Here is a 6824-nt window from a genome sequence, read left to right as displayed (position 1 = left end):
ATTATATATAAAATATGTATATAAATATATATAAAACATATAAAATATATATCATAAAAATATATAATATATAAATATATATATATTTTTTTTCTGAGATGGAGTTTCCCTCTTAAACCCACGCTGGAGTGAAGTGATGCAATCTCGGCTCACTGCAACCTCTGACCCCCAGGTCCAAGTGATTCTCCTGCCTCAGCCTCCTGAGTAGCTGGGATTACAGGCACCTACCACCATGCCCAGCTAATTTTTGTATTTTTAGTAGAGATGGGGTTTTGCCATGTTGGCCAGGCTGGTCATGAACTCCTGACTTCAGGCAATCCACGAGCCTTGGCCTCCCAAAGTGCTAGGATTACAGGTGTGAGCCACCATGCCTGGCCAATTCACTAATATTTTAAAAATTAATTTTAATTTTTTTCTCTCCTTTTTTTGGAGGGGGGGGGCGCTGTGTTGAAGAAATCCCCCCAAAGGGTAGGCCTCTCCCAGCCTCCCCATCTGTTCTTAGATTATTTAACTCGCAGTTAATGTTGCAGTGGAATTATATGCAAGAAGTTTGGGAAAGAAATTTTACAAAGCCTGGTTTTTACTGGCTTTGTAAAATTTCATAAAATAATGGTCTTTAAAAAGGACCTTAGGTGTTATGTAATTAAATGGCCTCATCTAATAATGGAGGAAACCTAACCTCCGAAGGTGAATCCACTTGCCCAAGGATACTCTATTAATTAACAGGAGAGATAAGACTATCCCAAATCTTCTCATTTCAATTCTGCTGCTGCTACTGTGTTATATGAGAGTGGAGTTTATGGATATGTAACTACCTTACGTTGATTTGAAATCCCAGCCAGGGAGCACTGATTACTATGTTAGCTTCCTGAAAAACTTCTAAGTGATTAAAAGCTTTTTTCCTCTGTAGTCTGAAATTTCTACTACTGTAAAGAAGCAGGATTTCATGGCAGCTTTATTGTAAGAGGTTCCCACAAAGTTTCAGAATAAGTTAAAAAAAAAAAATTCGGCAACCAACCGAATGGGAACAAATTTTTGCAATCTACCCATCTGACAAGGGGCTGATATCCAGAATCTACAAAGAACTAAAACAGATTTACAAGAAAAAAACAAACAAGCCCATTCAAAAGTGGGTGAAGGATATGAACAGACACTTTACAAAAGAATACATTTATGAGGCCAACAAACATGGAAAAATGCTCATCATCACTGGTCATTAGAGAAATGAAAATCAAAACCACATTGAGATACCATCTCTTGCCAGTTAGAATGGCAATTATTAAAAAATCTGGAGACAACAGATGCTGGAGAGGATGTGGAGAAATAGGAACACTTTTACACTGTTGGTGGGAGTGTAAATTAGTTCAACCATTGTGGAAGACAGTGTGGCGATTCCTCAAGGACCTAGAAATAGAAATTCCATTTGACCCAGCAATCCCATTAGTGGGTATATATCCAAAAGGTTATAAATCGTTCTACTATAAGGACACGTGCACATGAATGTTCATTGCAGCACTGTTTGCAATAGCAAAGACCTGGAACCAACCCAAATGCCCATCGATGATAGGCTGGACAGGGAAAATGTGGCACATATACACCATGGAATATTATGCAGCCATCAAAAACAATGAGTTCATGTCCTTTGTAGGGACATGGATGAACCTGGAAACCATCATTCTCAGCAAACTGACACAAGAACAGAAAATCAGACACTGAATGTTCTCACTCATAGGCGGGTGTTGAACAATGAGAACACATGGACACAGGGAGGGGAGCATCACACACTGGGGTCTGTTGGGGGGAAATAGGGGAGGGACAGCGGGGGGTGGGGAGTTGGGGAGAGAGAGCATGGGGAGAAATGCCAGATATAGGTGATGGAGAGGAAGGCAGCAAATCACACTGCCATGTGTGTACCTATGCAAGAATCTTGCATGTTCTTCACATGTACCCCAACACCTAAAATGCAATAAAAAAATACAAAAAAAATTGGTGCTACGCTTAGTTTTTGGTTTTGTATAGCTTTTTAGATGACCAAAGTACACTGTAGTTGACATTTATTGGGAAAACTCAGCCATATAGACAGGAATAGGATGAAAAGTGAAACTATCCTAACCCTATTACCTAAATTGCACTTCCCAGAGAGAAGCTTTAGAGTTTGGTGAATATAAACCTCCTTTGCCTTGTGTAGCGCTAGTGATTCCACACAAAATGCCTGGCCAGGCTTAGGGGCAAGGATGGGGCAGGAAACAGCCCTTTTACAGCTTCCTGGGCTTTAACTGTGACAAAAGAATGCTAGGAACATGAAAATCACTCAGTAACAAAATCCCTAGAGTGGGTCTCTCCCTGTCTCCCCGCCTCATAGGTTATTGAACTCTCAGTTGCTGGCTTGGGTGGATATCCCTTAAGACATGATTTTCAAGTCATTCTGGAGGCATCAGAGGTTCTATAAGAGTTTAAAATTTCGTTAAAACAAAAATGACCAGGCATGACAGCTCATGCCTGTAATCTCAGCACTTTGGGAGGCCAAGGCAGGTGGATTGCTTGAGCCCAGGAGTTTGATACCAGCCTGGGCAACATAGAGAGACACTGTCTCTACAAAAAATAGGAAAAATTAGCCAGGCACGGTGGCATGTGCCTGTGGTTCCATCTACTCAAGAGGCTGAGGTAGGAGGATCACTTAAGCCCAGGAGGCGGAGGTTGCAATGAGCTGAGATTGCACCACTGCGCTACAGTCTAGGTGACAGAGTGAGACCTTGTTTCAAAAAAAAAAAAAAGAGAGAGAAAAAAAGAAAGAAAATGTAGTAAGTACATCCAGCCAAATGTACTAAATGCGATGTTCTAGAGTATTCAAGTTAACTCCCTCTTTGTTTAGGCTCACCTCAGAAAGAAGTTTCTGTCATTCCTCTGCATACGTGCAGGATTTGATGAGGAAAATTGTCTATGGTGGTCTTTAAAAAATATATAGACCTTTTTCTGTCCATCTAAGCAACCTGGGAAAGCAGGTACAATATGACTTATGAGTGGGAAGCAGAATATTTTCAAATTTGGATCCTGAACCTCAGAGTGTATGGTGGAGTCTGGATTCTGCAAATGGGCAGTCTTAGGTTTGAATAACTTTTTATTTCCCCCAGGCTGGAGTGCAGTGACACAATCGCAGCTCACTGCAGCCTTGATCTCCCAGGCTTATGTTATCCTCCCACCTCAGGCTCCTGAGTAGCTGGGACTACAAGTGTGCTACCATGCCCGGCTAATTTTTGTGTTTTTTATAGAAACAGGATTTTACCATGTTGCCCAGAGTAATTCTGAGCTCAGGCAATCTGCTCTGTCTTGGCCTCCCCAAGTACTGGGATTACAGGTGTAAGCCACCACTCCCAGCATGAATAGTTTCCAATGGGTCCTCAGGCAAGGCATTTAACCCCTCTGAGCCTTGATTTTCTCATGTGTAAAATGGGAAGAACATTGTAAAAATAAAAGCCATACATGTTCTTAAGAGTCACTGGTTATTTCTGGAACTTCTCCCTGGCTGTCTTTCTAAGATAATTTAGTACCTCATAATTTCTACCATCCAGCATCTTTCTAACTATCCTTCTCAAGACCCCAGTCTTCTACTCCATCTAATCAAAATTTTCTCTTCCTTTAGGGAGTCCCCAACCTCCAGGAGTCGTATTCATTTCTTTGGAAGAGCAGCTTAGCTCTGTGCCTCAAGCACAATGCCTCACAGCACAGTTCCCTCATAGCTAAAATCTCTTCAGGAAGCATTAAACAGAGCCTCTGCCCAGCACTGCCTTCAGCACGAGGCCCAGCAGAAGCTCTTAACCCAGTTTCCCTGAGCACGATTCACTTTCTTGGGCAAGGTGCTCTCCTCCACCAGCATCTGTGAGCAGGGGAGATTACCATCTTCAAATATAAACCCTGCCATCTTCCTCAGGAGGCACAGCTGCCTATTTGCTTGCTTCTAGAAGGGGTGAAGTTACCAATGTGAACTAATAGATTTGTCCTGATACAATGTTGGTTTTAACTCTTTTATATATAGGGGTCCCATGTTGGAATTTACTAGAAATATAGGGCTCAGTCACTAAAAAAAACAGTTGACAACCACTGACTTGGGGCTTTTTTGTTTGCTCCCTGCTAGTTAGAGGGAGACCGTTGGAGACCGTTGGTTCTTTTTTTTTTTCCCTTTTTTTTTTTTTTTTTTTTTTTGAGACAGAGCTTTGCTCGTCACCCAGGCTGGAGTGCTACGATCTCGGCTCACTGCAACTTTTGCCTCCCAGGTTCAAGCAATTCTTCTGTCCCAGCCTCCCGAGTAGCTGGGATTACAGGTATGTACTACCACTCCCAGCTAATTTTTATATTTTTAGTAGAGACGGGGTTTCACCTTGTTGGCCAGGCTGGTCTGGAACTCCTGACCTCAGGTGATTCACCCACCTCAGCTTCCCAAAGTGCTGGGATTACAGGCATGAGCCACCATGCCTGGCCTTATTTTCCTTTTGAACCACTAAGATGCCTTCTTTCTTTCTTATTTATTCAATTAACTTTTCATTCTCTCATACTCTAAAACTAGCAGAATGTTTACATCCTGACATCTGAGGATATAAGACCCTCTCATCTTAATTTCTCTCAATCATGGCAGATTTTTACATTCACTTCCTAATTCAAATGCTTTCATGGGTTACAGCTGCTGATTTTATAATTATGAATGAATTGTTTTGAATGCAAAGAGACATTTTCTTAAAGTCATAGCATTTAGAACAGTCAACTGACCAGAATTTTAAAGAGGTGATATTATAGGTACACATTTGTTTATATAATTAAAACAACAAACTTAGATTTTAGATATTTTCCCTCAAAATGAACCCACCTTTCAACTGCTTTGGAAGAATATGTTAATATTTTCATGATAAATATACAAACTTGTGTATAAAGAAATCCCTAACTCAAGTTGGAACTATTTCCTTTATTATTTTATTTTATTTTGAGATGGAGTCTTACTCTGTTGCCCAGGCTGGAGTGCAGTGGCACGATCTCTGCTCACTGAAACCTCCAACTCCTGGGTTCAAGCACTCAGCCTCCTTAGTAGCTGGGACTACAGTTGTGCGCCACCACCCCCAGCAAATTTTTGTATTTTTAGGGGGGCTTCGCCATATTGGCCAGGCTGGTCTTGAACTCCTGACTTCAAGTGATCCTCGCCCCCACCTGAGCCCTCCCAAAGCACTGGGATTATAGGCATGAGCCACTACACATGGCTGGAACTATTTCCTTTAGGCCAACCTGAAAAACTGAGCTTGGCATGATAATGGTTGAGCTATCAAAAAAAAAAAAAAATTAATAAAAGCATTTAACAACCTACATGATCTTCGGTAAACACTAGCAATAAGAGTATTAATTCTAAAATTGTATATCTTAAGATTTCTAAAAAAATGCAAACTTGCTTTTGAGAAATAAATTATAGAAAAAAAGAAACTCTTTAAAACACAAATTTTAAAAAACAACACTAGACTGTAAGCTCCACAGGAGCTGTGCTCTGCGAGATCTCCCGTGCCTAGAACAGGGCCTGGCACAAGGCGGATTGCCAGTAAATACATGGTGAATGAATATTTCAACAGCAAAATTTCATTAACAATTTAAGAAATTACAGCTGCCCTTGACAGGCAGTGGATCAAATGGATACTAAAAAGTCAGATAATTCTGCATCTTAAATTGCCCCTGAAACAAACTGAGTATGTCCAATTTTTCTTTTCCATTTATTACTGGTTATGGTTTTAAAAAGTAGCCAAAGACCCCAGTTGAGAAAAACCAAGTAATTGGATATATTTTCATATATAAAATGTCACATTTGTCAAATGTTATTACCAGTCTACAGACCACAGATTTCTAAGCCCTGCTCACCATCCTTGTTGGCTTTTATTCTCTAACATTATTTAGGTTGCAGGTAACAGAAAGCAAACTCCAACTAAACTAAAGCAGTAGACAAGTGGAAGGACTCTGGGGTGGCTGACGAACTTGACAAACAAGTTCACGGGACCTCCCTCAAGCACCGGAAGGAAAACCTTAAAACCATCAGGACTCTGTCTCTCTCTGGATGGCTGCTTCATTCTCAAGTTTTTTCCGTGAGGTTGGAATCAAGGTTGTCGGCATCACTGGGACTCCTATCCTCCTTTCCTGAGAGAAAATGTATCTTCCTAGCTCCAGTTAGAGAGATGCTACGGAGGGACACCTATATGACCCATTTTGGGTCACAGTCCCGTCCTGCGGACTGGTGTCTGAGACCAGAAAGGAAGGACAGGAAAGAACTTGAACATTCTGAGGCCAGGTGCAGTGGCTCAGCAGTGGCTTATACAGGATTAGAATGCCTGTAAACCCAGCACTTTGGGAGGCTGAGGAGGACGGATAACTTAAGGTCAGGAGTTTGAGACCAGCCTGATGAACATGATGGAACCCTGTCCTGGTCTCTACTAAAAAATACAAAAATTAGCCACCGGTGGTGGGCGCTTATAATCCCAGCTACTCACTTGGGAGGCTGAGGCAGGAGAATTGATTGAACCCAGGAGGTGGAGGTTGCAGCGAGCCAATATCACACCACTGTACTCCAGCTTGGTGGCAGAGTGAGACTCCATCTCAAAAAAAAAAAAAAAAAAAGAACTTGAACATTTTGAACGTCTCCCCTTTAGACCATGATAGCAGGACAAAGAGGACAGAGTAGCTTCCCCAAAAGAGGGGTGGGCCATTCTCAGGAATGTCTTACTGAGGGTCACAGTTGGCTTCCAGCCTAGTATGTTTTCCATTAAAGATCAGTGTTTCCGCAAGTAAATGCAGCCCACAGACCA

This window comes from Sapajus apella, unplaced genomic scaffold (assembly GCF_009761245.1).
Source record: "Sapajus apella isolate SASKATOON/1434 unplaced genomic scaffold, GSC_monkey_1.0 scaffold31, whole genome shotgun sequence".
NCBI lineage: Eukaryota > Metazoa > Chordata > Mammalia > Primates > Cebidae > Sapajus > Sapajus apella.
This window is presented reverse-complemented; position numbering follows the sequence as displayed.